The following is a 15,834-nucleotide window of genomic DNA, read 5'->3' as shown; positions in this document are numbered from 1 at the left end:
TTGTGGCATCAATAAATTTACAAATATTTGTTGAGTATGGAAAATGTACATAACAAGGCAGTAGGCCCATTTAATGTTTATGTGGATGTTAATAAATAAAATGAAATAATAATGGCCAAATTACAGGACAGCCAATGGCTGCCTGGTAAAGTGGAAAGAGCAGTGGATTTGGAGTCAGAAGAACCTGATGCTAATAAGCTATGTGACCCTGAGCAAATCACCAAAGTTTTCTGGGCCTCTGTGTCCTGATTTATACATTAGAAGAAGAGGACAAGTTGATTTCTAAGGTTTCTTCTTGTGTCAGATCTTAGGACCCTATGAGAACCATTGCCCTCACAAAGCTAGATAAGACTGGATAAGCTGGATGAAGGGGGGAGGTTCGAGTCAGTGAGTCAACCAGGGAGAAGGCATCAGAAGGCCCCAAGAGGTGAGGACGTTATTACCTCAGCAGAACAGGACTGAGCTGGGGAAATCTCTGAGCTGCTTTCCCGGCAGCCTTAACCCTTGTAGCTCTGGAGCTTCATTGCTGCAACCACTGATCTGCTTAAGGTAAAATCTTTGCCTGGCTTAAATAAAAAATGAATAGAGCTACTCAACATTCACCTTACAAAGAACTCCGTGACCTCTGAACTTTCCTGTGTCATTCATTGAATCACTCTCTTGATGAACTATATTTTTTTCAACTCTGTAAACAAGTGTTCATTAAAATGTGCCCCTATGTAGAAATGTCATTTCTTATTTCTGGTTCTGCTCAGCCAAGCAGCATAGCTGGCATTTTGGAAAGGGGTGTGTGTGTGTGTGTGTGTGTGTGTGTGTGTGAAATGAAGCAATATCATGCTCACAGGTATGTGCTACATGTGAGTCATCCTGGAAGTGAAAATATGTCCAATTGGATATGAAACAATTACTCAGATTACTTTCAAGAAAGGTCTTGGGAGTGAAATAATTTCCTGTTTTTGCTACTGTCTTAACCCACATGCCCAGTTACTTAGTGATTCCACTATTAGTTTCCACTGGAGCAAGGAAAAAACAGGATTTACCAGCTTAGTTCAGGCCCACATTACCACTAGCCTGGCTTGTTGCTATAGCTTCCTAATTGGTCTCCCCGGCTCCAACCTCTGGGACTTCAGGATATTCAATATCCTCTAAGGAGCCTTTGTAAACTGAGGCAAGACCTCAGAATTAGACCTTTAGTGGTTTCCCATTGCTTGACTTGTAAAGCCCTGCACAATTTGGATCCAGTCTCTTCTCAGACAGATTTCACATCAAACCCCCTTACATACTCTACATTCCGGACAAACTGGCCTACTTGCCATTCCCCTTATATAGCATCGTATCTCCAGCTTCTAGGCCTTTGTATAGGCTGGGTCTCCCATGCCTGAAATGCATTTATTGCTCACCTCTGCCACTTAGATTCATTCAAGGCTCAGCCACCTCAAATAAGGCTCCAGCCATATTTACTTCCTCCCTCCCTTTCCCCTGCCCAAGAGTATTTGCTTTGTATATGTTTTATATGGATTTATCTATTTCTATAGGGTCACATATCTGGATCTAGAAGGCATCTGAGAAGCCGTTGAGTCAGAGGTTTGTAGGAATATGGATTTAGGGACCTTAAAGGATATGAAGTCCAACATTCTCATTTTACGGAAGAGAGAACTGAGTCACCTGCCCAAGATCAAACAAGTAATCAAGGGCAGAGCTAGGACTCCAATCCAGGTCCTTGGAATCAATCTCTACCGTGCCACACTGCCTCATATTGATTCCCCTCTGTGTAGAAGGTACTGCTTGAAGACAGGGACTATTTCTTTTTTCTTTTTTTGTCTTTGGGTTGCCAAAGCCAATTCAGTCCTTTGTCTCCTGAAGTCTTGAATACACAGTAGGGACTTAATAAAAGCTTGTTGAGTGAGTGAATGCCAGATTTCCAGGGAGTTGACTGGAATTTAAATGACAAGGAAGGAAACATGAATAATTGCTGTAGCCATCACCTCTATAGTGTTTTCCAGTTTACAAAAGCACTTTCCTTATAACAGCCTTGGGAGGAAGAGAGTACCAGTATTAACTCCAATATATGGATGAGGAAACTGGGACCGGAGAGGCTCAGAGAGACTTGCTCAGTCACACAGCCAGTAAGTAACTGGACAAACTCGGATCCCCTGACTCCAAATCCAGCAGTCTTTCCCTTGTGCCGTGCTGCTTCCAGCACAATCTCATAACATACCTTTAATACTCTGTCTGTCAGTCAAGAATAAATCCTTTCATTCTATAAATATTCACTGAATACTTGTTATGTGCTAGGCATCCTGAGACATACAAAGGGAAAGAGATTGTATCCCTTCCCTCAGAGATCATGGGGGAGCTAAGGCATAAACACAGGAGACTTAAAATGATACTGTGACTGTCAATTATTTAGGCTCTTGGGGGGTCAATAGGCATTTATTAATTACCTGCTATGTGTCAGGCACTGTGCTAAGCACTGGAGATACAAAAAAAGGAAAAAAATGGATTTATCTTACCTATTGGGTTTATAGATATTCTGAGGGAAATGGTGGGAAAATAGCTATAAAAATTTCAAGTTAACCTTTAAATCAGCTGATACAACAAAAAGTCCTGGAACCCAACTGTTCTATATGAATTACTTCCTTTACTAATGTAATATTTTAAGTCTGTTTCTTAGGAACTTTGAAAAATTAACTTATAGAATATTAGAGCTTGAAGAGGCTTTAAACCATATTGTCCAGCTCCCTTTTTTCTCTTTTTACATTTTCTCTTTTTAAGAGGCATTTATTATTGTATTGTTACTTATTATTCTTTCCTTTCCATTATTTCCTTCAGAAAAAAGCAAAGAAAAACAAAACCCTTGTAACAAATATATATATATATTCAATATATATGTGTGTATCTGTTTACACACAAATATACATATGTGTATATATGTGTTTATGTATGTATTGTATACACACACACATATGTTTCAAGTGGAACAAATTCCTATACTGGCCATATAGATATATAAAGACATATAAACATATATAAAGACATATAGACATATAAAGATATATGTCTCATTGTGCATCCTGAGTCCATTACCTGTCTGTCAAGGAGTCAGCATCATGTATTAGTCCCCTGGAATAGTAGTTGATCCTTCCATTGATAGGATTGTTAAGTCTTTGTAAGTTCTTTTGTCCTTGTGATATTGTTGTTATTGTTTAAATTTTTCTGGTTCTGCTCACTTCGCTTTACATCAGTTCATACAAGTCATCTCAGGATGACCTGAAATCGTTTCTTTTATCCTTTGTTATAGCACAATAGTCTTGTATTTATATCTCACAACTTGTTCAGCCATTTCCCAACTATTGGACACCATCTTAGTTTCTAGTTCTTTGCCATAATAAAAAGACCTTCAATAAATATTTTTAATATATGGATCTTTTTACTTGTTCTTTAATCTCTTTGAGGTATAAGCTTAGTAGTAGTATCACAAGATCAAACTATACGCACAGTTTAGTCCAATCTTCTTTTTCTGTAAGCAAGGGAACTGAGGTCCACTGAGGAGTGATTCATTGAAATGATACAATTCTTTTGTGTCATAAGTATGTGTTCAATGAAGACTAAATTTCAGAGGGGTCTCAGTTATCATTGATTAATAGATTTTTAGTTGCCCCCCCAAGGAAAAAATGACAAGCATAATTTCATAGAAAGAAAATGAACTTGTTAAGACACTTAAATCATTTGGTAACTTTATTTTCAACTTGTAATTTTATTTATTCACTTAAATACCCACCTCACTTCATTTCCATCGAGGCCTTTGCCTGGATCTCTCAATTACCTGTATAACTCTCTACACAAAGTAGTGCTGGACCCAGCTTGTACCCACTTGTGAAACCTTATTTATCATTCACTTGTCAGTATAAGCATTTTCACCTCAGAAATCAGCAAGTGCTACAAATCAGGGCTTGATCTATTGTTTTATTGATTGTCTATACTTAAGAATGTGGTGGAGAAAATGTTAATAATATATATTAAACTTAAAAATGTGTTGTGCATGTATATATTTTTGAAGTCAATTGTTAAACATTTTACAAGCACACCACTGTTTCTACTTCGTATTATATTTATCTGCGTACATGTTATATCTTTTCCAGGAGAATGCAATCTCCTTGGGGGCAGGGATTGGGTTATTTTTATCTTTGTTTTCCCAAGCACCTAGTACAGTGCCTTGAATATGAGACAATTCATGGATGTATGTGGAATAAATAAAGCTACTAATAAAATGTACCTCAAGAGTCAGAGTGTCATAGTGGAAAGATAATAGGGACAGGAATTTGAAGTCCCAATTTCATATTCTGGGCAGTCCTTAATTTCTTTGCTCCTCAACTTCCTGACCTACAACAGCAAGTTAAGAGACTGCCTGGATTTGAAGCCACATCTCCCTGACTACAAGTAACATGGATTCGAATCCCTTCTCAGACATTTATAACCCGTGATACCTTGGCCAAGTCCCTTAACTTCTCTCAATGTCAGTTTCCTCATCTATAAAATGAGGTTAATAATAGTACCTACCTCATAAAGTTGTGACAAGGATCAAATGAGAAAATACACGTGAAATGTTTTGCATACTTAAAAGCTCTGAATAAATGTGAGTTGTTACTATCGTTGTTCAGACTTCGAGATACACTTGGTTTGGATGAACAACCCAAAAGAGCTGGTCCATCAGTACATGTATCTTGGATGGATGCTGCAAAAGGATCATGAATTGGACTCAGAACTTAATAGGGGAAGACTGCAGATGGAATTGGATTTGGGAAATTTTAGGACGCTTTCATTGACCCTGAGCTTCTCCCTGAAACAAAACCCCATCTTTTAAAACATCAATATTCTTCTGGTGATGCAGTATGGCTGTGAATCATGGAATGCCGCAATCTCTAAGGAATCAACACTGCAGGTCGTCCAAAGGGCAATGGAGAGATGCATGATGGGTGTAACTAGGCTACAGCATATTACCAATGATAAATTGTGTGCAAAAAGCAGCCTAAAAGATAGACTCAAAGAGCTATATGAATGGAAAATGAGATAGGCCAGTCATGTGGCAAGATGGAGAGTCTGAGTGCTGTTTTGGTATCCATGGAATGTCAAGAGAACTGGAGTAAGTTCCTGGCATACCGTTGGACACCCTGTGGAAGAATTATGGGAGAGTATGGACAAGAAGGCACGGATAGGTTGGAATCTGCACCACTGAATCAAGCATCTAAATTAGTGAGATTGTAGATCGATTGAAATATGCAAGTATAGGATTATGTAGGAGTAATTCTGGTTCATTTCCTACCCCCTAAACATTAAATAACATCACACTAGTATCAATATAGGCAAATACCTAGTCACCTGTGGTTCCACCATTGGTAGAAATGGAAGAAACCAAAGATTTGATCAAATAAAATAACTCTGTGGTGACCTTGGACAAGTCTTTTTAACTCTTTATGTCTCAGTTTCTTCATTTGTAAAATGAATAAGGTTGATTTGACTGTCTCATAGATGCTTTCCAGCTCTGTGTGTTCAACCAACATGTCATCCAAACTGTGACATGTAGTCAGACAAGAAAGTCGTTGAGTTAATCCATCAGTGCATGTATCATGGGCAGGTATTACGTGAGGCTGACATCTAGTGTTATCTAGTGTTTCGAGGTTTGCAGACCTTAATACACATAATGTCTGTAGGACTTAATTAATTTTGTCTTGACAACAATTCTGTGAGATAAATCATACAGATATTATCCTCATTTTACAAATTAGGAAACTGAGGCCATGGTCCAAACCCAGGTCTTCCTGATAGTAAACTAGTATTCAAGTCATTACAGCATACTGCTTCTCCAGATGAACAATGAGCTAGGGACAGAATTTAAATAAAGGGAGAACAATCAAGGCATTTAGGAAATTTTATAGCTCTTTTCAGTGATTTTAAGCATCTCACAAGTGCATCTTTTTTAGCACCAATATTTTCATGGTGCTGCATGGCTATAAATTATGGACAAAGATGATCACAGAAGAATTATAAGTGGAGGTGATTTAAAAGGCAATAGAAATATACATGCTCATTATCAATAGGCTTCAGCAAACTCCCATTGATGACTTGTATGTGATCAATGGCGTAAAGATATCATTGAAGAAGAAATACAATTGGAAAAGAATGCAGGCATGCATTGAGAGCAAGGGGTAGAAATTGGACAGCCTGAGTGTAAAAGAATTGGAGAAGACTTGAAGCACGTCTGATGATTTTTCTGTGAAGGATTTATGGAAGGAGAACATAGTCAAAAATCATCCAGGAGGAGAGGGCAGGGGTAGCCTGTAGTCTGTACAGGTGGAGGGAATAAACAACATCCTCGTAAGTGAAACTACAAGTTCAGTGAAATACTGAGAAGTGTATTCCTTGCAAGGTGTGGGAATTACCAAGACAGATACAGCACCACCAGTCCTATTCTGGAGGAGTTTGGAGTTAATGAGACTAGGGGAGCACAAGTGTAGGTAATATGATATTATCACAGTAACTATGAAAGTGAGAGGGAAGAAGAAAGGGACAAGGGAGGAATTGATGGAGTGGACTATGAGCAAATTGAGTGAATATGTGGGGTGGAGGGGGGTAAGATAAGATCACTTTTACAAGGATAGGTTAGGGATGGGGTGGAGGTGGACCCTTCTTATCCATGTATCAGACAAAATCCTGTCTGCAAAGTGCTCAGTACAGTCCCTACCTCGTAGTAGGCCCATAATAATGCATTGATTGATTTATAGAACCACAAAAACAAGGCACACAGTGTCTAGAATGTTTAAAGGCAAAGATTACCAAAAAAAAACCCTCCAATTTGAAAACCAGGCATGGTCCCTAAGTAAGAGATAATGAAGAATACCTCCCTCCTTTCATCAGAGGCCTAGACTCTCAGAATAGAAGGTTGTATATTGTTCACCAGTGGAATGAGCTGCCTCAGTGGATTTCCCTCCCTTGGAGTCTTTTAAGTAGAGGCTGGAGGACCACTTTTAAGTAGAGGCTGGAGGAATGTTATACTGAGGATTCCTTTCATATATGGGTTGGACAAGATGGCCCCTGTGGTATCTCTAAATTCTTAAATTCTTTGATTCTGGGACAGTCAGTCAGGTCACCTTGGTGCAGTGGATAGAGTGTGAGGCCTGGAGGCAGGAAGATCTGAGTTCAAATCTAGCTTCAGATACTAGCTATGTGACCCTGGGCAAGTCACTTAACCCTCTTTGCCTCAGTTTCCTCATCTGTAAAATGAGCTAGAGAAGGAAATGACAAACCACTGCAGTATCTTTACCAAGAAAACCCCAAATTGTGTCATGAAAAGTCATCATGACTCAACAATAATAACAACAAGATTTTTCTTTGTTTCAAGGGTAAGGGGTCAATTTTGAGAGGAGAATAGGAGAAGGGGGAAATATTTCCACAAATTATTGTGATATAAACACAGGGGTTAATAACACATTTTTAAAAGTACTTTGCAAATTTTAACATGTCAGATAAATGTATTATTATTATTGTTTCACATTCTCATTGAAGTAGAACCTCAGAATGCTAGCAAATGCTACATAATCTTGATTTCAATAACTTAGAAATGATGAATTACAAAAAGCTAAGGCTTATTTTTAAATGTCTGTGTAGTAGATTCTTATCTAAATGCCATCCCCTGAGCATTCCCCCAACTCCCTGAATGCATATACATGAGGGTAGCTGTAGTGTGCTGTGTCCCTGCTTGTGGAGTTTGCTTATATGTTTTCTTTGTTTGCCCTCTCTTGTTCCGTCTCTCTTGGTAGGGACTGTCTCTTCTGTTTCTTTGTAATGCTTCATGGGACATAGGACACCTCACACAGATAATAATGTTGGCTGGCCCACTGAAGTACTACTGCCTGAGTAAAGAAATATGCCCTGGCCTCTGTCCAGTCTGGTGACTAAGGCAGCTCTCTGACTCTGGGGTTCTAGGTTGGAAACAAAAGGTTTTTATTGTGTTTTGGTCACTAGGGGACAGCTTGTTGTTGCTGTTTTGCAGTTTGAGCTCAGGTACACAGACCCAGATCAGGAAGTCAGTCCCAGTGCAAAGCCTGCACCTGGAAAGTAATAAATGTGGAAGTGGATTCTAAACAATCTTTCCCTCCCACATCCACCCACAGCCCCACATCCACCCACTTTGGGTGGGAGGCAGTTCTAAGCCTGGGAAAGGCTAGTGAGAGTTTTGTAATTAACCAGTTTTTTTTTTTAAGGTTTTTTGAATATCTTTTCAAGGTTGCACAAAGAGCTCTAAAAGCATTAATTATCCCAAAACATTTCATTCAGAAGCATTGGCTGGAGTTATCCTTGACCCTTCCCTCTTCCTCAACTCCTATATTCAATCAGCTGCCAAGTTATATTGAGTCTACCTTCACAACCCTCTGGCATCTATCTCTTCCTATCTCTTCACAGTTTCTACCTCAGTCCAAGCTTTCATCACCTTTCCCTTGGACTATTTCAGTAACCTCCTGACTCATCCCCTTGCTCCTAATCTCTCTCATTTCCATTTCATCCTCCAAACAGATGTCAAATTAATATTCTTTAAATGCACATCTGACCATCATTCCCCTCCTCAAAAACCTTCAATGGCTTCCTATTGGTTCTAGGATTAAAAACTCCCAACTTAGTCTGGTTTTGGAATAACTTCACAGTCTGGTTACCCTGTACTTTTCCAGTCTTCTTTCACATTACTCCCCTTTACGAACTCTCCTTTCCAGTCAAGCTGGCCTGCTATCTGTTTCTACTATACAATGTTCCATTTCTAGCCCCATGTACTTCTGGGTCTGGAATGCATTCCCTCCTCACTTTTGTCTCTTAGGCTCCTTTACCTTCTCTAAACCATAGGTAAAATAACACCTCCTACAGTAAGCTTTCTCCAATTCGCCTAGCTGTTAGAGCTCTTTCTCTCTATTAAAAAGAATAACTTTTTTTGTTTTCAAAGATGCCTTCTACATCTATTTCTTTTTTCTTTTCTGTGAAGGGTTAAGTGACTTGCCCAGGGTCACACAGCTAGCAAGTGTCAAGTGTCTGAGGCTGGATTTGAACTCAGGTCCTCCTGACTCCAAGGCCTGTGCTCTATCCACTGCGCCACCTATATCTATTTCTGAAATGAATAAAATGCTTTTTCCCTCTTAGAACTACCTTGAATTTCTTTGTACAGTTATCCCTTCCTCATATAGTGACTTTCCCCATGATGGTTTCACTATATTGCCAGTCAGCATAAGAAGTTAAATGGGAAATTTTTGGCAGTTTTGCAGAAGCTGCCAATGACAGAAAATGTTTAGAAACTCAGAAATGCACAAAATAAGTGTATGTATTAAATTATATCAACATATTTTATCTTTTTATGCCATAATAATTCAGACTTCTTCTCTGGTATGAAGGGAGGGTCAAAATTTTTACGTGGATATTCCAGATTGCGGGCATGCCGTGCCCCCAGCCCCCAAGATGTGGAAGGGATAACTGTACTTATTTGGTATTTACTTATCTGGGTACATATTTCATCTCCCTTCCCTACCCCCCCCAATAAGATGGTTGGCATAAATCAATGTAGTTTTTTCTCCTGATATTACTGGGAAATGATCATGAGATCTTAGATTTAGAACTGGAAGGAAACTGTGAAGTCATCTAGTTATTATAGATGAGGAAACTGAGGTCCAAAGAAAGATGTGACTTCCCTATTCCCACTCCAGAATTTGGCACTTAGCCAACCTAGTAAATACCTCACACTTCCCTCCAACATATATTCACCCAACACCAGGTAATCATTAGAAAATTAAAGGCAACAAAATGTTCCTTTGGATCTGTTAGTATCAATGGCAAAAGAATGTCCTAGACTGGTCATTATTCAGACAATGAGCAATTTCCCAGAACTCTAGTCTGACACTGCTGGAGCACTAGGGGATTAAAAGAGAAAAGCATTTGAGCTTGCATCCAGAATTTCCTGTCTTGTTTTGCTTCAGCTCAAATGCTCTCAACCACCCTTTTCTGACCTCTTTTCTTAATGGTCAAAGAGGTTATAAGTTTTCAAAGGAAATGATTAAGCAAAACCAGAGAGCCTCAGGGAAGGGACCTGATTCTTCAAGGCCCTAGGTTTTGAAAACTGAAGAAATCTTTATAGTGAAGGATTTGAATATGAGGGCTTTTTTTTTTTTTAAATCGTAGTCAGGACTGGTGCATAATTTCCTGTTTTTGTGTTCTTAAAACTGCTAAGCTACTGTGAACAACTGTCAGGCAAAGATGGGGGTGGGGGGTGGAGTTAGCCAACAGAAGAGTAAGGCTGCTTATTCCCTAATCTTTGCCAGTCACGCTGTGAAATGAATTGAAAGGAGTGGGGAAGGGCAAGAGAACTCTTAAGTGAAGCTGGAGGGGTGGGGCAGGGGCATAGAATGGCAGGTGAGGCCTCAGGTAGGGAATCAGCATCAGGCTGTGAGAGATGGAAGAGACATTAGGGCCCATGGAGTCTAAACCCCATCTTTTTACAAATGAGAAAACTGAGACCTAGAGAGTTGAAGTGACTTGTCCAGGATATCTAAGGTGGGATATGATCAGACTTCTTCCAAATTCCAAACCCAGTGCCCTAACCACTAAATTGTGGAGCCCTTTGATTTTGATGTGATGCTTAGATGTCAGGTTAGGTGTTAACGGTGGGGAAGAATGGGAGATATTGATCAAGTTCTTGCTGATTGTCATTGACAGGAGGGACCAATAGGAATTCTAACGCATGGGTCCAGAGCTTCACTTCTGACCCACAGTCTCCTTAAATGCACAGACCCAGACTACGTCAGACAATCCCTCACCCAGCTGATAACACAGCTAGACACAGACCCCACAGGGAAGAAAACAAACCAACTTTCTTCATATTGGTCGGACTCTACTTTCTAGCAGGGGGTGGGAGGAGCTTAGTTCTCAGTTATCTTTTCTCTTTTCCTAGACACTCTAAACTCCAGGAAGCAAGGGAGTCTAATGCCTAAGAGTTTGTTAATGTTTATTGATCAGTTATGATCATAGATGGAGCTCTAAGGGATCTTAGAGGTCATTTGGTCCAATTCACTCTTTTTTATAGATGAAGGAAGCAAGGCCCACGGTGGTGAATTGACTTGCCCAAGGTGACATGGGTAGTGAGCCACAGAAGTAGCACTTGACTCCAAATCCAGTGTTCTTTCCCTTGTAACTAGAGCTTCTCTCAGCTTCAGTTTTCCTTATCTGTAAAACAGGGATAATGATAGCACCTACCTCCCAGGGTTGTTGTGAGGATAAAATTAGACAGTCTATGTAAAATGTTTTGTAAACCTTAAATGCCATGTAATAATAACAATAATTATAAATAGGACAAACTTAGGCAATATAGGTAAAATGTTTTGTAAACCTTAAATGCCATATAATAATAACAATAATTATAAATAGGAGAAAATTAGGCAATATAGGTAAAATGTTTTGTAAACCTTAAATTCCATGTAATAATAATAGTAACTATTATTATTATTATTACGACACTACCTGGATAGGAAATTAACCTAGCTGCCTTCCTGGTTGGAGAATAACCCAGTCTCTGAAATCTGCCCTACAGGGAAATGCTCCTTCCATCAACATTTACTGAATACCTAGGATGTACAAGAAGATTCATGCTTTGGATGGGAGTTGGATTAGACCTCTCTGAAGAATTTTCCAACTGTGATCTTGTGGGATTCTGTGACTCAGACACAGCTTAAGGGAGCAACTGGAACAATTTAACCCAACTGTTCCTTCTTGGCGTGCCCCCAGACATTGTCCCAGTTCTGCTTGTGTCCCTGGCCCACTTTGCAAGGTTGGCTCGGTGTTTGCTGAATGAATGCATGCAAGAGTTGGCATGTAAGGGGAGACAAGAGAAACAGTGAGGCTGTCAGAGGCAGCAATTGACCCCACAAAAGCTACAGCCACCAGTCAAAGGACAAACTTGGTAGGTGGCCTGGCAATCACTGCTAGCTCCAAAACAACACTTTTGCCATGTAGCTAAACCTTCAGCGATTTTTGCAGAGGCTGTAGGAGGATAAAATTTAACCTCCTTATCCTAGCATTCAAGGCCCTCTACAATATGATCTTTACTTCTCTTTCCTACATCATTTCCCATTACTCCCCTATGTAATCCCTCTAACGCAAGTAACAATGATAAATAATAATGACGATGATGATAATTTACATTTCCATGCCTCTTTGAGATTTGCAGTGTCCGTACTAGGATCCTGCAAGGTAGGTGGAGTAAACTGTTTTTATCCCCATTTTGGAGAAGAGAAACTGTAGCTGTTGGATGCTGATTGGCTTGCCCAGGGTTACAGCCCATAAATGTTAAGGTAGCAGGGGTTTGACCTCCTCACTCCCCTCTGGATAGTTTTCTGGAAACCCGAGTGGGGAGTTCAAGCGCTGTCCTAACCTAGGTCCCCCCACCCCCTGAGAAATATCCCAAATTGGATGGGTGGGTGGCGGGCGAGGAAGGAACTCATCCCTGCTCCATTAGAGCTAACATTCAAAACCAAGGTCCTGAGTTAAAATGCTATGCTTCTCCCTGTGCTGGTCTACCACTCTGGTATTCTCCCTGCCTACTAAATGTGTGATATCATCATCATTTTTCTTTCTTTCATTTGTCTTCCTTCCTGAAATAATAGGTGCTCATATTAACAAAGCAATTCAAGATGGATGAAGTGTTTCCCTCTTAGCTACACCATAAAAGAGGCTTGTCCTTCTAACTACCTGAAACCTGTCTATCCTAGAAGGTGTTCAGATGCTTTCTTGGCCACCCCAATCCACGTTTTATCTGTAAAATCAGGACAATAATATTTGCTCTACTGACCACATAGGATTCTTGTAAGAAAGGCACTTTGCAAAACTTAAAGTGGCTGTTGTTCATGGCTCTCTCCCCTGAGCTTCTTACCACACTAAATCACATACTGCCTTGTATTTAGGTATTATTTTTATTTGTCTGTGTGTTGTCTCCCTGACTTAAGGTTTTTGTTTTTTGTGGGCAAGGAAACCGTGAAAAGAATGTTGCATTTGGAGTAATGACTTAGGTTCAAAGTCTTTGCTCTGTGTGTGTCCTTAGGCAAAACATTTCATCTCTCTGAGTTTGTTCCTCCATTTATAAATTAAGGGGATTAGACTGGGTGATCTGGAGAGTCCTTCCTTACTGATATTCTATCATTTTATACATCTTCTAAGGAGTTCTTAATTTGGAGTCTGTGAACTTGGCTTTTAAAAAAATATTTTATAACTATGCTGTTGTTGAGTCATTTTTCAGTTGTGTCTGACTCTTCATTGGCCTATTTGGGGTTTTTTTTGGCAAAGATATTGGAATGTTTTGCTGTTTTCTTCTCCAGCTCATTATACAGATGAGGAAACTGAGGCAAACAGGGTTAAGTGACTTGGCCAGGGTCACACAGCTAGTAAGTGTCTGAGGCAGTATTTGAACTCAGGAAAGATGAGTCTTCCTGACTCCAGGCCTGACCTTCTATGCCCTGTGCCACCTAACTGCCCAATTATATTTATATTGATAACTATATTTCAATACAATTAGTTTCCTTTGTAATCCTATATATTTTAATAATAATAATGGCTAACATTTAGATAGAATTTGCTATGTACTAGCATCTTTACAATTATTATCTCATTTGATTCTCACACCAGTCCTGAAAAGTAAGTGCTATTATTATCCTGGTTTAACAGATGAAGAAACTGATGAAGACAGAGATTAAGTGACTGGCCTAGGTTCCCACAGATAGTGTCTGAGGCTCCTTTAGAACTCAGGTCTTCCTGACTCCAGGTCTACTGTTCAATCTACTGCACCACCAGCTGTCTTTTGTGTGTTTAACTGCATTATTCTGAGAATGGATCCATAGGCTTTAGTAGATTGCCAGATGGGTCTATGACCCAAAAAAGAATGAAAAGTCTGTTCTCTACAGAATCTAGCCTTGGCTGTGTGCTGTGCAGAGGTATCAGGAAATATTGGTCTTTCACACTCATAGATAAATAGAAATATCATTAGTGGTGTCATCTCAAAGGGCAGGATTTGCAGACCTGGATCAGAATCTCCCACTCTGCACTTCCTATGTATGTGACTTAGGGCAAATCTCTTCACCTCTCTGTGCCTCAGTTGTCTCATCTGTAAAATCAGACCAGATAGTCCCTAAACTTGCTTCCAGCAATAGATCTATGATCCTGTGATTGTCACGACTGCATAACCTGTCATATTTCACAATGATGGATGATGTATCTTCTGAGGGAGACTCTCCCACTAGGTGGAGAAAAGAACATGAAGATTGAATGTTGGGGACTGGGGCTTGCTGAAAGAAGAGGACTCACTGGGATGTCTACTTTCTTTGTATTCCACATAATCAATGATATTCCTTTGAACATGGTCTAGTAAACTCAATAAACGCCCCTAAATTAACCTTTTCCAGGCCAGTCCTATTTCGGCTTCGGGGTAAAGCAATGGCAGACATTCCCTGCCCATAGAATGTACAACCCCAGATGTTTGGGCTCCCTCGTGTGGTTGGCTGTTGAATTCTTTAAGGACAGGAAACTTCTGGGAGGAATTGTAAACATTACATTTTGCAAATGGAGGACTTGGGTCCATTTTGTAGAAGGGCTTTTTTTTCCTCCTTCTTCAACCTCTCCAATTACAGGAAAGCCCTAATTAAAGTCTTAATTAAAAGAGATAAAGGATACAATTAAGTACATCCAAGGTCATACTGATTCCTATTTCCATTTAATGGTACTGATGGCAACTTTTGATAAGCAGTCTTAAAGGGCCCAAATTTGGGTCTTGATTGAAAAGAGTCAGGAAGGACAGAAAGGGTTAACCCCTTGAGGGAAGTTAGTGTTGACCAATTTATGCAAAGGGCGGATACCAACCTCCCTAGTAGGTTAGAGCTGATAATCTGAATTACAAAGACAAGCTGTCTGCTTTGTTGTTGTTTCTTTATTCCTAATGGATTCTCTAAATTTCGGTGACATTTTATTTAGATGATTGACCGAGAAAAATTCCGATCACTCAGAAATCCAGGTTGGTTCACTGGGGGGCACTAGGGGGATGGGGCAGTAATGGGGGGGGGCAGGGAACAACAGAAAGTGTTACTGAATCATTAAAACCAAACCCCTGTAATTGTTGCTGTAAACTACCTTTCTAGTCCCAATAGTGTGTTAATAAAATTCAAATCACTTCTCCCCCTCCCCCAGCCTTGGTAGCTGATTCCTTTTTTTATGTACAGTATCATTTTGGGACTATTTGACACAGGAAATTACATTGTCAATTCCAGGTTATATAAATCTGTGGCAAGTCACCTTGCCCCCAATCAGAGTTTGGAAGAGATCAGATACTGGTCTCTGGTAGTTTAATGAGACCCTGGTGCATCTGGACAGTTTTCGGAGGAGAACAATTCAGCTAATGTTTGTTTTCATATTGGGATAATTTGTTTAAAGTATAAGGAAAATGTAAAACAAAACCAAATAAAACAAAACCCAGTATGCACCACAGAACTCGACAAGAAATTCATTTTTTTAAAAAAAATTTATTTTAATGTCTAGATCCCCCTTAAAGATGCTAACCCTGTAATGAGGAGAACACATGGCAGCAGGGCTCAAAACAACTTAACTGTTGAATGGGTTCTTTTATAGAGAACAGTCAATAAATCACTGCCAGTTGGAAAGAGCAATTTTTAGGTCATAGTGGCCATTTCAGCTCAGTCCCTGGAAAGGCTACTTCTTCCTGACATTGGAGAAGATACAATTCTTCCTTCAATGTAAAAATGATACCTT

The sequence above is a fragment of the Vombatus ursinus genome, unplaced genomic scaffold, assembly GCF_900497805.2.
Source record: "Vombatus ursinus unplaced genomic scaffold, bare-nosed wombat genome assembly UNPS02000580.1, whole genome shotgun sequence".
NCBI lineage: Eukaryota > Metazoa > Chordata > Mammalia > Diprotodontia > Vombatidae > Vombatus > Vombatus ursinus.
This window is presented reverse-complemented; position numbering follows the sequence as displayed.